Source organism: Paramisgurnus dabryanus, chromosome 12 (assembly GCF_030506205.2).
Source record: "Paramisgurnus dabryanus chromosome 12, PD_genome_1.1, whole genome shotgun sequence".
Taxonomy (NCBI): domain Eukaryota; kingdom Metazoa; phylum Chordata; class Actinopteri; order Cypriniformes; family Cobitidae; genus Paramisgurnus; species Paramisgurnus dabryanus.
Genome location: NC_133348.1, coordinates 36,169,149 through 36,186,672, shown reverse-complemented (window position 1 = coordinate 36,186,672; position 17,524 = coordinate 36,169,149). Strand labels below are relative to the sequence as shown.

At 43.7% G+C, this 17,524-nt stretch overlaps 1 long non-coding RNA gene across 6 annotated transcripts; it reads right to left on the bottom strand.

Annotated features, from left to right (window-relative positions):
- Positions 1-7,885: 7,885 nt before the first annotated feature.
- LOC135745468 (uncharacterized) lies at positions 7,886-8,737 on the bottom strand. 6 transcript variants are annotated; one of them, XR_010531258.1, is made up of 4 exons: positions 8,702-8,737; positions 8,481-8,602; positions 8,345-8,401; positions 7,886-8,020 (listed from the first exon to the last, which is right to left on the bottom strand). It is a non-coding gene; the product is annotated as an uncharacterized lncRNA (long non-coding RNA). The 6 variants fall into 6 exon arrangements; XR_012334748.1 differs by having other exon boundaries at positions 7,886-8,401; XR_010531256.1 differs by having other exon boundaries at positions 7,886-8,401; positions 8,495-8,602.
- Between the last annotated feature and the right edge of the window lie 8,787 nt (positions 8,738-17,524).

Sequence of the window (17,524 nt, the reverse complement as noted above, 5' to 3'; positions counted from 1 at the left end):
CCGACGGGCTCGGGCGGGTTCGGGCTTCATTTCTAACATTTTACACGGGCTCGGGGCGGGCTCGGGCTTCCGCTCCGGCTTTGTGAGGTAAATGAGCGGTCAAGTTCAAATCAGTAGCGCAGGATCGCGCTGAATTCATTTACAGTGGATTTAATGATTTTCCTCATCAAAAACATGTAGCCTAATCTTGGTGAGTAGGTTTTTCAATGTATAACTAAATATGAATCGAGTCTTACATAAATTAGACAGAGGATATAGGCTAATGTTGGCAGTAATGGAGAGAAGTGCCGACGCAAATCCCGCGGAGCCTGCCTCTTAATTTCGTTATTGCCAAATACCCATCTTAATTCAGAATGTATTATCTTAATTTAATTCGTTAAGAAATAATAATTTTATTGGCATATTTATAGTGTATTGCATAAGCCTATTTAGAATGAGATGTTACAATGTTACAGATTACTTATTTCTTTGTTTCAACTTCCAAGTGGCGTGTAGATTATTAGTCATGAATAAATAATGTTAAAACCTGTGTAAATTTCTCATTCTTGACAAAAGCTGTGTGTGTGCCCACATTTAAATAATGTCGGGCTGTAAACGGGTTCGGGCTTTTAAAAAGCTGTCAATCTAAATGTACGTTCGGGTTCGGGCTGCATTCTGTCGGGCTCCGGACATTTCGGGCCTAACTTTTAAGGCCCGATTACAGCTCTAGGGTAGGCATCCTTACGAGTTCTAGAATTGAGCTGGCGATAATCAACACACATCCTCAGTGAGCCATCCTTCTTCTTCACCAACACAATGGGTGACGCATATGGGCTACAACTCTTCCTAATGACTTGACTGTCCAACAACTGCCTAATGTGTGCCTTTGCGGCCTCAAACTGGCTGGGAGGAATTCTACGATATCGCTGACGTACTGGTGTATCATCCAATAGTGGGATTTGATGATCAATTAAATTTGTACACCCCAAATCACTATCATGCTTAGAAAAAACATCAGAATATCTTGTTAATAATCTCCCAACTGCCTCCTCCTCAGTCCCTGACAGCCCCTGCAATTTTAGCCCTTGAATGTCAATGCTTGAAGTTATGGTAATGGCTTGACATTGTACAATCACTGTATTAGGGTCAGATTGTAAATCTGCGTTGAACACAATGTCCTGTTCTGATTTAACTACCTCCGCACTAGCCAAACTACCCAACCTTATTCTTGGTGGCAAATATAAAGCTTTGTACCAACATTGACCACTGGTATCTGAACTACACCTTGTGTACATTGAACTAAGGCCGGTAATATTAACACCCCAGGAGGCAACCCCCCATCACTGGGACCTAAAGGTTCTAAAACAAAGGTGGTACAACTTTTTATACTCTTAGGGCACAATGCAGGTACTAACCTCATGGTCCCAGCTGGAATCTGAACCGGATGGAGGGACTGCACTCTCACATAACCAATAAATCCAGGAAAAGGGGCATCATCTGCTCGCTGACACTGAGACAAGGCATCTTTCCAGCCTATCTCTGCCTGCCTGACCTGTGGGACTGAGAATAGTGCTGTGCCATGTTTTTCAAATAGATCATTATAACATTGTCCAATCACATTCATACCTAAAAGACCTGGAGTCAGCGCTTTCCGCTGATGAAACTCAGCATCAACGGGATATTTTACAACCAAAATACCTTGTCTAGGAAGAGTTTGCCCCAACACGGTCACGTCCACTTCAAAGTATCCCACATATGGTATTTCAAGACCATTAGCTGCTTTTAATTGGAGCCAACTACATTTTTTCAGTACATCTACTCCCAATTGTTGAAAATGCTTCTCAAAAAATGACTCTGTTACAGTAGTAACCATTGACCCTGTATCTAATAAACAAGAAATCTCCACCCCACCCATATGCACAGTTACAATGGGACATTTGCCCACAAGACGTTGTAAAATAGTAGGGCAAACGGGTGACTGTGAAACTTCATTATTATTAACAGTTTGACTCAGAACTGTAGGGGATGCTACACTATCATGCTCCTCCACTGAAGTTTCATTTACATTTACTTGGGGTGTTCTAGGGTTCGACTCTATAGGCCAAGGTTGTCGACAATGTCTAGCTATATGCCCAACCTTATTACAACGAAGACATCGTCGTGAACTATTTTGTCTAGTTGAGGTAACAGAAAACTCATTCTTTTGAGACATTAAGCTATCAAAACGTTGGGTAAGTTCAGTTATTTGTATCTGTTGCTGCCTCAACATCTCTTTAACCTCTTTTAACTCTGTAGACTCATGAAATTTAACTTTAGGCTCATGCTCAACTACTCTGCCTTGAGTCAAATTGCACCATGGCTGAACACGTGAAGCAGCCATTTCCCCGTTTCCCTCTTCCACCCACCTAAGAGCTTCACTTCGAACCTCCAGTAGAGTAGAAGATGGCTTCTCTCGTACTAATCGTTTTAATTCACGTTTCAGCATAACATCTCGAACATGTTCCATAAACTGATCACGAAGAACCCTGTCAGAGTTCGGAACACTTTCTGGATTACCACAAAGAATCAAGTCCATTAAAGACATTCAAGCATGGGAAAATTCAGTCAATGATTCACCCTCTTTCTGTTTTCGTTCAAAAAACCTCTGTTGTAGTTGTACAAATGTCTGTTTCCCCCCATACAAGTCTCTTAAAATGTCAAAAACAGATTCTGGAGTTTCCCTAGTAGCTTGTGGACGGAGTTTTATCTCCATTCTAGCTTCCCCCCCAGATGATCAAGCAAAAACACAACCTTCTCTTTATCAGACCAACCCCTGCCCTCAATACACACCTTGGCCTCTTCAGTCCAGTCCTCAACACTTAATGTGGAGTCCATATTCCCATAAAACCGTGGGCATTTCCTTTCTCGTGGAACATAAAATACCCTACTCAAAGACACTGGAGATGAAGAATTAGCATTAGTCATAGAAGGGGGCAGTTGGTTAGAAGCATTGCTACTGGAGGGGGGATTCTCTCTTGTCAGCTGCTCATTTTGTGCCTGTGTCACAAGCCAGGGGCTGGCTGCTAGTGTTTAAGCCACGCCCCTTCTAAACTTCCACCTCGAGGAGGTCCCCAAAACCAACCCAATGACCAAACAACAATGAGTACAGGTAAGTATAAAATTATTCTTTATTTGTTTAAATAGTTAAAATATACGGGGGCTTGGGGAAAGGGGAATTAAAAACTAAAATCAGGATCTGCCCTCCAGGGGGCCACGGCCGAATGAATGCCAGAGGGAAGGGGGGGGGTTTGCGTCGGGGAACTGGCTCCCGCCTCTGGTTCCCTCTGCCCGTGGCGCGCTCCTCTTCCTTCCTGGAGGCAGAATAAGTCACAATGAGTGTTGGTATGGACTTGTCCAGTCAGTGTACCTTTATTAAGCGCACGGCGGTTCGCCGCCTATTTCCCTCAGCTCCTTGCTCGTTGACTCACTCTCCTTCCCTATTCTCTTTCTCTCCACAGACTCCAGCTGGGACACGAGGACACAGTGAATCGGTTTCGAGGGTTTCTCTCACCTCCGCGCTGGTTACAACTCCCAGGGTAGGTATGGCTCTCTTCGCAGCTCAGTACCTCGGCACTCACTCTGACTCTCTTTCTCTCCACAGACGGCTGCTGGGATACAGGGGCACAGTGAATCGATTTCAAGACTTTCTCTCACCTCTGTGCTGGTTACAGCTTCTGGGTAGGTACGACTCTCTCTCCACAGCTCAATATCTCAGTGTTCACACTGGCTCTCTTTCTCTCCACAGACGACTGCTGGGATACAGGGATACAGTGAATCGCTTTCAAGGCTTTCTCTCACCTCTGCGCTGGTTACAGCTTCTGGGTAGGTAAGGCTCACTCCACAGCTTAATATCTCAGTGTTCACGCTGGCTCTCACGACTCACTCACTTCCCTGTTAATCAGCAGACAAAACAGGTTATACGGTAGTATACAGGGTGGCGGGCTTACGCTGGCTGGTTATGCAATGCGTCGATTGAACAGTGGTTTGTAAAGGGGACGCCGGGGGCCAAGACCCTCTCTGCGAACTCGTTGGTTGACAGAGGGGCGAGAACGCCACGCCGGCACACCGGGTCGAGCGCTGCCCTTTCCTCGAGACCCGTTGGTCGATCGAAAACTGGACCGGGGCGCCCTTTCGTCGAGACCTCGGGCCGGCGGATCTCTTTCGCCTCTACTCTGTGATGATGAGAAGAAGACACAAGTAAGGTAACAATAGTAGATGTGATACTCACACACACTGCCACTCGCACAGTTCTTCGCCGCCACTCTGTGTTACGGTTAAACTGAAAACACACTACAGCATAATTGTACAGGTATTCTCTAGCGCCGTCCTTTCCTCTTTGTCGTCCCGGGACGAGTGACTGAAGGCGGGGTTACGTCAAACAAGACACAGCACTCTCACTGCAATACACAGCATTACACAGCACCACTTCAAGTGAAAATTCCAAAGACTCACCCACCACGCTCAGTGCACACAATAGACACCCGTCCTCTTCCACTTCGCTCTGGGCGAGAATAGGGAGATGGTGGACGGCCTAGTATTTGTTTGTTGTCGTCACTGTAGCTGCTTCCACACGAAAAACCTTCGGCTCACCCACCACGCTGGTACAGGGGTAGGGCCACCCAGCCTCTCTCTTAAAAACACTCAAGACGATGTATAGGTCAAATATGTACAAAACACCTACTTCAAGGGATTGGGTTACTCACGATCTCTGTCTCTCTTCATCCTAGGTTGACTCCACGCTGTAATACTCCAGGTACCTAGACAGGACGCTCTCCAGCTACCAACACCACTTTTCCACAGGTGTATACTCACAACGGTAAGTTTTCCTCTTCCTCCGTTTCTTTCATCCAATGTCAGTGTCCGTCTAGTATTCCACCTATAAGGTCGTCGATATCCTCATTAGCATCGATCTACGATCCAAACAAGAGAGAGAGAGCAATACAGCGATCCAAATATAGCGTATCCGGCGAGCCCAACTCGGCGCTACGATACACACCAACACAACAGCGGATAACATCAGCCAAGACTGTGGTTTAAGTTGTCTTTAAATACTCCCCTGGGTGTTGCTCTCCTCCAATCACCCGGCGCTCCTCTTAATAACTCCCAGCTGTGTGTAGTTTGGCTGATTACAGCGTTCGCGACGCCACCGGATGTCCGGTGTTTTCTCTTACCGGTCCGGGCGGAAACATCCGGGCGGAACCAAAACTTCCCAATTTTTGGTTCCGCCTAAAAGATCGTCACTCCTGTGACATCTAAAAAGATCGTCACCTTGTGACATCCTCCCCCGCCAATCCGTTCTCGTCCCGAGAACGCGTTGTTTAGGGACTGATAGGGTGTTGATGGGAGCTTTTCTTTAAAAAAACGTGGTAGGCCATTGGGGGACCTTGGTCTCAACCCGAGGTATCCTGCCGACTACGCCAAATCTGTCACAGGTCGGGGTGGACCCAGATGTAAATAAGGTCACGCCCCTTTCTCCACCTCGAGGAGATTCCCAAAGCCACCCCAATGACCAGACACACAAGGTAAACATAATTTTAAAATGCACTTTATTTAATTTACTTAAAAGGATAAATAGGGAAAGGAAAAAGGGGGACTTAAAATAATGGCCACTCTAGGCTCTCCTCCTTTACCACCAACTGGATCTTCACACAGTCCATTCTCTTGGCGTGCATTACTCGTTCTCCTTTCTCTCCACAGGTGGCCGCTGGGACACAAAAACACTGTTAACTTGGATTTTGAGTATTTCTCACTGGCTCTGCTGTTTACAGCTCTCTGGGTAGGTATCACTTTACTCGGTCTGTTTTTCTAATGTTCGCTCTCGTTCTCCTTTCTCTCCACAGGTGGCCACTAGGACACAAAAGCACTGTTACTTGAACTTTGAGTATTTCTCACCGGCTCTGCTGTTTACAGCTCTCTGGGTAGGTATCACTTTACACAGTCTGTTCTCCGAAGGTTCACTCTCGTACTCCTTTCTCTCCACAGGTGGCCACTAGGACACAAAACACTGTTACGTGGGCTTTGGATGCTTCTCGCCTGCTCTGCTTCTTACAGCTCTTGATAAGTATGGTTTCCTCCGTAGGTCAGCAGAGGGGCGAAGATCACACACCACCTCACCGGGTCGAGCGCTGCCCTATCTCCACTGCCCGTAGGGCGATCGAATCCTGGACAGGGGCGCCCCTTTGTAGAGACCGCGGGGGCGGCGGACCCTTTCGCCTCCGACTCTGCAACAAGGACAGACACAGGTAAGTTTGCACCACGAATATTTCCAATATTGTACTCACAGTCACTGACAGCTCTTGATCTGCGTCCCTTCACACTCCAAAACAGCACACTGCGTATGGTAGCTGTAAATTCTGAGGTCGTTAGCCTCTCCGTCCTCTGCCCAGTAGAAAAATGGATGATGCGGGGCTTCGTCTGACAAGACACACAGCAACCCACAGCAAATACACAGCACCACTCCAACGTGAAAAGCTTATGAATTGCAAAGTCTCACTCACCACACTATAAGTGTACACAACAAAGGAAACGCCCGGCGTCCTCCACTTCTCTTGGGCTGAAATAAGGGCGATGGAAATACGACCAGAATAGTGTTTCGTTGCTGTGGCTGCTTGGATTGACGCTTCTAACGGCTCACCCACCACGCTGTTTCAGGGGTAGGGCCGCCCTCCTTCTCCTGGAGGTATCCACACAATTTCACAGGTTAGTTTTCCACGTGCTTAACACAAGAGTGATACTCACAGCGATCCTCCTTTATTTATGTTGCGCCACAAAGTCGGTTTCCTTCCCGCTTTACTCTTTTAAATGTGCCACTCAGACCAATGTTTCTTCTACCCGTAGGGTTTTCCTTTAACTCCAGCGTTTTCACCGCAGACTGCAACGAGAGAGAGAGAGAGAAAATATAGACAGCCACCACGTCTATCACGAGCACAGCTCCGTTCCTCAGCACACACTAAAACAAACTTGACAGCACAATGCTCTCTTCGGGGTGCTCCTTTTCTCCACCCACGTATCGCCTTCCTTTCGCCCCAGACAGCTCCTGTCTTCTCTCCGCGCGCTCCAAGCGCAGCCCGGATCAACAGAGCCTGCGGGCTCTTCAAAAGGTACGTATTTACTGTTCCTGCCCTAGGCAGAGGAGCTTTCCCCGCGTCGATCCCCCTCTCGTGCCCGAACTGCCGAACTGTGATTTAACTGCGCTTTTTATACTCCTCCATGTACTCCAGTTGTCCAATTACCCGGCGATCTCTTTAACTATACACAGCTGTACTCAATCGGCTGATTACAGCCTTCGCGAAGCTGCCGGATGTCCGGTGTTTCCGTTCTCCGGTCTGGGCGGAAACATCCGGGCGGAACCAAACTTTCCCAACTTTTGGTTCCGCCCCAAAAAAGATCGTCACCTTGTGACATCTGCAGGTGCCGTATCTGCTCCCGCAAATCTAATAGTTCTTGTTCCATCTCTGTTGACAAATTTCAGAAAGCAGTTCAGAGAAAAAGGTAATAAAAGGTCCCACGAAGTGAAGTCCAATGATGCAGAGTCTGATGATGAACCTCATGCACGATTACCGTTTATAAAAAAAAAAACACTAACAAAACTTCACAACCACCTTCGCCAACAGAGATGTTTGCCGACTACGCCAATTGTAACCTACAGGTACCCCATAAAAGGTGGTAAATGACCAGGCACAAGGCAGTGGTGAAGTTTTAACCCAAAAACACTTTTATTCAAACAAATAGAGACATAAGGATGTAACGCAAATCTCCAATGCAGATACCCACAAAGAAATCAAAAAGAAATAAACCAGAATAAAACAAAGCGACCCCCGGATGGCCACAGGTTACCTATTCGTGTGAAGACAATGTGTTAGACAAATGTGCTCGCACTGCAATCCACTCACAGCAAATCACACTGCAGACCTAAAGAAAAAGACATAAGAGTGACCAAACCACCACACCATCATCCACCAGTGAAGGCAACCCCGCAGCCACCGATGGGTCAAAATGAAATCTACAAAAGGAAACAAAAAACCAATATTAGCAACAGTGGGTACTGCAAATGAAGTACATAAACACTTTAAATGAACTAGAAATCATTCAGTTTGTTCTTTGATTGTGACCTTAGTTCTTATACGGTCAACTTAAAGAAACAACACTTCAAAAGGAAAATTAAATATCAAATAAACGGTAACCGTGCATCCCTGCAAGGGAAAACACAATCCATTACTAAATAAATAAAACAGAAAAGCCCAGATTTACATTCAACCTTCATATCAATAGTCATAAAACAATTAAAACTTTATAAACCCTTTAAAAATAATAAAATAAACAATACCTCTACCATCCTTTATCTTGTTTTAGTGATACTCAGGCAACCAGCAAGTCCTTAATACTAAAAACAACAAACAAAGTATAAATAAAATACAATAAAATACATGTGGTTCATTTTATTCAACCAATAAAATCACTACCTGCCAAATGATGCCTCTCATGTTTGACACTAATATCACTAGTGTTTGATATACAACTGCAGACAAACGATCTTTACTCCTGCTGGTCTATTGCCATTACGCAATACATCACGCTGTGTTTTCTATTCAAATCACCACACAGAACGCGTACGAGAGACAGAAAAGCATTATTTAAAATGACTCGATGACTTATAATTGCCCATATAAAATCAATGCCATACCTTAGCTTTGTCTTAGCTACCTTTCGTAGATTAGCGGAAGGACCAAAGAAGGAAGTGAAAGAACGAATCATACCACTTCCTTTTATAGCACTAAGGCTGATGGGATTTGTAGTTCCCAAAACACACCCGTTACACATGGTTCGCTGTTACCGCCGCCGTCCGCATCTGAGAGATGACAGGCTTGTGAATTAAATGAATGGTCGGTCGTAAAAGCGTGGTTCGCTGTTATCACGGCCACATAGATATAGGTAGGGGAGAGAGCCGCCGTGCCTCTGTAGTGAGGAGAAAAGTGTTCCACCCACGATTCGCGGGGGGTATTGACTTTCAAATGTCACTAGACAGAATGGATCAGACTTTGCATAAGGACGCCTCGTGAAAGAGATCTCAGTCTGGTTCGGTAAATAATGAAACCACCGTAGATTGCCCGACCGCATTATCACAATAACACGGTCGAGAGTGCTGCAGTGCTAAATCATCCTCTTAATGTACCGTATTCACAGTACAAGGTGATTTATATGAGACAAACGGCGTTCCACGCGCCGAAGGCTGATTGCCGTCGTAAAGCGTGTTCAACCCACAGCAAATGCTGGGCTAGCTCGTAATGACAGCACTTCATGCAGCAGTGTGTAACTTAAGCAAGCTTCCCGGCCGTCAGCTCGGGGCGGGACCTTTGCTTAGTCAAACTGAAGTGGACTTATGAACAGAATGCCACGATATTCAGCTTTCTGAGGCTCGTTAGAGGGGTACGTGCGCTCGTCTTAAACGAGATGCCGCGCGCGTCTGACTGTGCGCACGCTTTAAGCTTTGAAACTTATTGTGGCGGGTAGCAAGCTCACTTGAGGTTGATATTACCCTTAATATCTCCGAGTATTGGAGCGGAGGTGTGAGCGTCTTCGGATCCGCTAATATAAATCAGCTATATGGCCGAAAAACGTCATAAACCGCTTGGCTGTAAGCCTTTGAGTGGCCGTCCGGAGAGGGCGCGATTCAAATGCTTGGAGCCATGCAAAAGTCTGAGGCTGTCCTTTCTCTAGGAAGAGAGAATAACAGCCGTAAGACCGTGCTCGTTTGCGCCATCAGCATCGTAGCGGAGAAACTGAGGTGGGCTGCGAGCGAATTTGGCAGAAAGGTGTTAGAGACACCGTACAGTCGTGGGGTGTCAATACACAGTATATGGCCAAACCGGGGTTTTTTCGGCTAGCGTCGATAGAGTTATGGACAGCGGGCCGTGTGTGCGTATTACTGATTGCTTGTCAGTAAGGCGATAAAGTGTTTAGAGACACCGTACAACCGTGGGTGTCAATACACAGTATAGTAAGCACGGAAATTACTCTTTTTAGAGGAATTCAATACCGTTCGCCACTATAGTGAGGTCGCATAGCCGACAGTATTACACAGTATGTTTGGATAAACAGCACACAGAAAACATTTCAGGGCAGTCCAGCCGAGGCGCGACATAACCCCTTTTTCCCAGACAGTTTCGTTCTCTGTTGATGCAGCTATGCTGCGGAGACCAGAGCTCAGCCGTTCAGGTGCAAAAGCCTCAGTAGTGACGGTGACCGAACGGCTCACGGAGCAGGGTAGTATGTCTAGGTGGTTTAATGTCAGACTGAACCCATCGCAGAGAGGAAGTCTGCCGTGAGGCCCGCGGTTTTGCCGTTTATTAAAAGGGCAGAAAAACCGGGTATATATATAAGAATGTACCAATATTCAGCGCACTGATATAGGGCGGGACTGAATAAAGGGAGGTATTCGGCCCTCAGTATATTATAAACAAATTCGTTCTGCCTCTGATTCCGTCTAAACCAGAGAGAAATTACCAGGCAGACGAAGAATGAGCTATCTGAAGTGAGATCGGCTCAGGCCAGTAAAGCTCTATAATAAGTGTTTTAGCGCTCCAATAGAGGCGTGTCCGCCTTATCGAGCAGACGAATGAGATCGTGCCGCTCCAGGAGGGGAGGGGCATGAAGCTCTCTTATAATGAGTGTTCTTGGTGCTCCAATAGCGGCGAATCGGCCCTATCGAGCAGACGAATGAGATCGCGCCGCTCCAGGAGGGGAGGGGCATGAAGCTCTGTAATCGTTGAACACTGGACAGCTGCATTTAGAGGCAGCGAGCCGTAATAGCGCGTGCTAGCTAAGCCGTTAAGAGACCTCACCACTGTGGGGAAAGGAGCGAGGGACTCTGCGAGCGTGGAGCACGAGTGGCTGTGCTATGACAGAGACAGGGGCAGACCGCCCGTGTTTGCTTGTCGTATGCATCTATCCAGGTCTACGGTTCCCCACTTGTTCATCTCAACAAGAGAGGAACGGCAGAGGGGAGCAGCAACACAGACAGAACAGCCATGCGTCGTGACGGTATCACCCGATGCACTCGGGGGATTAATATATGTGCCAGAGATCTCGCCACTGAATGTGAGAGGAGCGAAGGGACTCTGTAAGCATGAACGGTTGCGGTGTGACAGAACACAGGGGGGGTTAATCCGTGTGTGCTTGTCTATGCATCCATCTAGTCTCATGGCTCGCCGTGTGTTCATCCCGGCGAGAGAGGAACAGCAGGGGGAGCACGAAACATGGATAAGACAACCAAAGCATAAGCGCGGTCCCGGCGTGGGAGGTGCCAGACCGGTAACGCGCTCGGAGGAAATTCATAGCAGAGAGGCTCACCGAGCCGCTGTGCTGGACGCTATTACAACAGCGCCTGCTCTTTTAGCTTATAGCTTTATATTAAAAATATTGATCTTACCGGGCGGCCGCAGGGGAGACCTCGTCAGGCGTGTGTCCGCTGCACAGGGCTCGTACCACGGCAAGCGAAGGCTATCTTCGGTTCTCGGCCGGAAAGCGGCAGGGGAAGACGCTAGACCTGGACTCTGCTATCTTCGGTTCTCAGCCGGAAAACGGCAGGGGAAGACGCTAGGCCTGGACTCCGCTGCAGGGCTTTTGTCAACGGCGAGGTAAGGCTTCTTCTTTTTCTTCGGAGCAGCGAGAGGTTCGCGCTGAAGGAGAGAATAATGAGCTCCTGACGATTGAACCGCGCTTATATAAGGACGCGTTCCTCCAGCGCGCGGGTTCAAACGTCATTGGTCTGTACTTTGTACAGACGTTAACCAATAGGCTTCAGTCACGGAGTAAACAGGAGTTTCTCCCATAGCGTCAGCTAACTGACGCAATGCGAAGTGAACCGTATTGAAAGGGAACTAGTTTTACTTCTGCAAGGTCTGAAGTTCCTGGCAGCTATGCCATTGAATCCCCAAAAGCCTACAGACTTCCTGACATACCTGACCAGTAAAGTATTTACCCCGATCAGAATCAATAATGTTTCATTTTATTTCGAATGATGTCTTGAACCAGCATATTAGCCGTAAAGGCGGCAAAACCTTTGCACCAAACGAGAAAATGTATCAGTTCAATTCAATTCAATTTTATTTATATAGCGCTTTTCACAAAAGTCAATTGTTTCAAAGCAGCTTTACATAAGTAGAAGCAGTGAAAATGACAGATAGCACAACAAAATACATGATAGCATAAGCAGTTAAATTTGCTGCGGCTATGACTCAATATTATAAGTGAACGTATTACTAAAGTAATGTCTAGAAGAGAAAGCTAAGTAAAGCCCAAAAAGGCTGCCTCCCCGGGGTGAAAAACCCCCTATGAGAAAAAAACCCCCGGGCTTTTATCCGAGGAAAAATAAGTCCTAGGAGGGAAAAACCCTTGGGAGAACGGATAAGGAGATTTAGCGGAGATTAAGCGGGTTCTGCCGGTGATCGTTGGTCAGGCATCAGCTGGGCATCACGTTGAAGGACGGCCAGTAGATCAGAGGTGTGCCGACTTTCACATCTCCTGGGACTGGGTCTGTTTGTCTCGTTGTCCTCGGGTCGAGGATGAGACAGGGAGAGAAAAACAAAATCGTATTAGCGTAGCGGCCGTTCATATGTATTGAAGTGTCACACAGTGATGTGGTTTAACTCAGCTTAGTTCCAGACAGACTAACTATTGCGGCATAATTATATTATCCACAGTTGAGGATTTAGCAAATTGGGGGCCCAATGCGAGGGTATATATGGTAAATAAGGGTCACCTTCCAACCTTTAAGAGAAAATGAAACCTGACGACCCGTTTGACTAAGGCCTAAAGCCCCACTGTCGTCGTTAATGCAGGTTCAGTGGCAAACGGGTCTATTACTTATCTCCTTGGATTCCCCGTGGAACAAAGGGCCTCAAACGGGTCTATATTGTATACCATTTACAGGACCACGAGAAAACGCCAAAACATCGCAACCCGACCATACGTGCTAACCCATCAGCTGATTTACTATCTTTCTTTAGTTACCCTTCTCTTTATCCCTTTCTCTATTTACCTTCCTCTTTATCAAAAAAAAAAAAAATAATAAAATTACTAACATACCCTTGGCTATGTATATTGTGTTGGACTTGATGAGACTATTTCCAGTGCACTTATGTATTGCTGTTCTTATTTTGCCATAATTGCTTCTATTGTTTACCTCACTTGTAAGTCGCTTTGGAAAAAAAGCGTCTGCTAAATGACTAAATGTAAATGTAAATGTAAATGTAACCCGTTTGACTAAGGCCGGAAGCCCCACTGTCGTCGTTAATGCAGGTTCAGTGGCAAACGGTGGCAAACTATTTAATGCAATTCATTTTAAGTGTTCATGCAGAAAAGGTTTTTATTTATTTATTTGGTTGGTCTGTGTTATGACCGTGAGTGCTTTGTTCCGTAAAAATAACTATTGCGAGTTAAGTACCTTTACTAGACAAATTATGCGAATGCTTTGTTGAAGAGAAAAGTTTTAAGTCTAGATTTACTTGAACTTGAAGGGCTAAATACTATGCATAATGGTTTTTATGGTGCGGGTGAATCAACAACAGACTTAAGTGCTAAAGTTGTTCGGGGAAGAATTTCAGGTGGGGTAGCCACGATGTGGAATAAAAAATATGACCAGTTGGTTAAGGTTATAAGATTGGGAGTTGACTGGGTTATTGGGATTGAGCTGTGTCTTAATGATAAAAAGATAATAATTTTAAATGTATATATGCCGTATGAATGTATACAGAATGAGGATGAGTACCTCAGTAGATTGGCATTTATTATTTCTTTTATTCAGGACAATTCTTCTGCCTGTATTTATGTTTTAGGTGATATGAATGCTGATGTAATGGATGACAATTCCTTATTTGGCAATCATTTATTGCAGTTTTGCTCAGACAGTGGGTTGGTTTTATCTAGTAAGGTATTATTGCCAAAAGATAGTTTTACCTATATTAGCGAGGCCTGGCATTCTACTTCATGGCTAGACCACTGCCTCTGTACAGCTGATGCACATGAATCCATTAGTATGATTAAGATTGATTATGAATTGGCTACTACGGACCATATACACCTTTTTATAGTGGTAAACACAGGTAGTTTGCCAGTGGTGTTGCCTGTGGACAAGGCTGCTGATGTAGGGAAGATAAATTGGTCAAAACTTTCTAAGAAAGATCTGAATGAATATGTCAAACGGGCTGATGCTTTGTTAGGTAGTATAATGGTCCCAAAAGATGCCTTATTATGTAGGGATATGAATTGTAAGAATATACAACATTGTAAGGATTTAAGTTTCCTGTATGATACAATTGTGGATTCTATTGTCACTTCAAGTCAGGCTCTAAATATCAAATACTTAAATACTTCAAGTCAGGCTCTATGTATCATTTAAAAAAAAAAAAAAGTCAGGCTCTAAATAAATTTGGGACAAAAGTAGGCAATGCTAAGCCTGGCTGGAAGGATCATGTAGAAGAGTTCCACTTGGAGGCCCGAAATGCTTTTTTGAAATAGGCTGAGTCAGGTAAGAGTAGGCCTGGCCCCTTATTTGAGAATAAGAAACGCACTTATGCTAAATTTAAAGGTGCACTTCGATATATTAAACGAAATGAAAATATTATGAGGGCTGATTCACTGGCATGGAAGCTGAAAAAAAATAATTTTAATGACTTTTGGAAAGAAATAAAAGCTATCAACAATTGCAAAGCTTCTCTTCCAGCTAATATAGATGGTGTGAGTGGTTCTTATGAAATTTCACAGTTATGGCGGAAACATTATTGTGAACTGTTAAACTGTGTTAAAAGTAATGTGCTTACAGTGGATAATGTGGAGTATAATGATGATGTTGTGATAACTATAGCTGAACTTAATGAAGCAATGTTAAAATTAAAAGATAACAAGACCTGTGGCCTAGATAACATTACAGCGGAACATCTCAAACTTGCCAGTAAGAAACTGAGTCCTCTGTTGGCAATGTGCTATTCTGGATTTTTTGTTCATGGAGAGTTACCTGGTTCTATGCTCTCGGTTGTGCTAGGACCTGTTATTAAAGATAAAGTGGGGAAGCTGAACAACTCAGATAATTACAGGCCAATAGCTTTGGCCAGTGTTATGTCTAAAGTGATGGAGACAGTTATCTTGAGTAGACTTGAAAGGTATGTCCATAATACTGATAACCAATTTGGTTTTAAAAGAAAGCATGGCACTGACTTATGTATTTTTGCACTAAAGGAGATTTTAGATATGTATAATAGACAAAATTCAACAATGTTCTTGTGTTTTATTGATGCTTCTAAAGCATTTGATCGTGTTAATCATGAGAAATTATTTTTAAAAATGTGTAATAATGGGGTACCTGGTTTTTTAATCAGAATTTTGGTATATTGGTACTCCCATCAGACAATGAGTGTAAGATGGGGGACCATAACAACTGATGAATTTAAAGTGACCAATGGTGTTCGCCAGGGTGGAATCCTGTCACCTTTTCTTTTTAATATGTATATGAATGACTTGTCTGTAAGCCTGAATGCATGTGGTACAGGTTGTAGAGTTGGTGATACATTAATCAATCATCTTATGTATGCTGATGACTTCTTTAGCCCATATAGTGCTGGTTTACAACAGCTTTTAAGAATATGCACACAATATGGTGTTGAATTTGATATAATATATAATGCAAAGAAGAGTAAAATCATAATTATTAGAAGTAGAGAGGACAGACAGTTGATATTTCCTGACTTCTATCTGTCTGGCAATGCACTTGGGGAGTGCACAGATATAACATACTTGGGTCATATTATTGTAAATGATCTGTCGGATGATAAAGACATATATAGGCAGCGCAGGAAGCTGTATGTACAAGCAAACATGCTGTGTCGCAAGTTCAGTATGTGCTCTGTACCTGTGAAGGTTTCACTTTTTAAAGCGTATTGTACACCTCTGTATACTGCTCATTTGTGGTGTCGATATAAGCAAGGCAGCATCAGACAACTTACAGTGGCTTATAATGACAGCATGAGGATGCTATTGAGAGCTCCAAGAAGCTCCAGTGCTAGCCATATGTTTGTTAATGTCGGGGTACCTACCTGTCCTGCACTTCTACGTAATCTGATGTATGGTTTTATGTGTAGGGTATCTGAGATCGAGAATGATGTTATTGCTGTTTTGACTAACCCGGTACTTAGTACTGTCAGATTTTCGTCCAGACTCTGGAGACATTGGCGAACATATGTATAGTAGATAATGTATGTTGTGGAAGGGTATGTTTTTGTATTGTATTATCGGGATGCTTTTGTATATGTATATATTGTTATTTTGTATTTTTACTGTATATGGACCCTCCTGGGTCTGAAATAAAGATCTCTCTCTATAATCAACTGTGAGTCTCCATGATCCATAACTGCCATGCTAAATTTTCACATCCAAACCAAGTAATGGCTGAATAATGTCACCTACTACAATGCAACAATGACTGACTACATGTGGGAAAAACTGAAAAATGAGAGGAAGATTTAAACATCATAGATGAGTCTTGGGAACCTAAAGACTGCCCAATGTACCTTGATGTTATATTTAGCAACTGAATTTTTCTTTTTCTGCTTGTTTGATCTATAAAGTGCTCTTTCAGCTGTTCTGTTAGTATTTCAATTATAGTCAGAATATCACACCAGATCACGTCAGAAAATATAAGTTTACTTGTTTAACAGGCTTCTGTCAGTTATAAGGTTGATCAATCGTTGCTAGAGAAGAGCACAAGCAGAGGACATGAAACGAAGGTTTAGATGATAAAAAAGAACAGAGTTTTATTGATGGACAGCTTCAGTTGCATATGTCTCAATGTTCAAACCTCGTTCAACCCATGTCCCACCAGCATGAATTCAACATGCACCAAAATGCTTAATAGCAACATCCCACAAACTTTGAGCTTCCATAAACATTCTCTTTATCTATCTCTGTTTATAGAGAGACGGGACAGCTCGTGAAACTTCACAAATGTGAGACAACTATAAGACTGAACAACAAAGAAATCAAGAAGACATATGAAACAAAGAAATATAATGAATGAATGAATAATATAATAAAATATAGAAATATAATGAATAAATGAATGAATAAATGTTAAATAAAAAAATGATAAAAATTATAATAATGAAATGGATAATAATAAAAATAATATTGAATAATAAAATAAACAATTATATGGATTTGGTATATGGATAATGATTATAAAATGCTTATGTAAATAAATGATTAGGAATAAACTAAAAAACACATTCTGCACGTGAGGATCTAAGGAAGGATCCTTCAATAAGGAGGTTGTTTATGGTTAAATCAATAAGACAGAAAAAAGAATAAAAATGCAAATAATTCAATTTATATGATAACATAAGAATTGAATCCTAAAGAGTAACCATGTTTTACCCTTTCAGTGATGATAGGTAACATGAGTAATTCAAAGAGTAAACTCAATTTTTTTAGATTGTATTATTTATAGTTATTATTT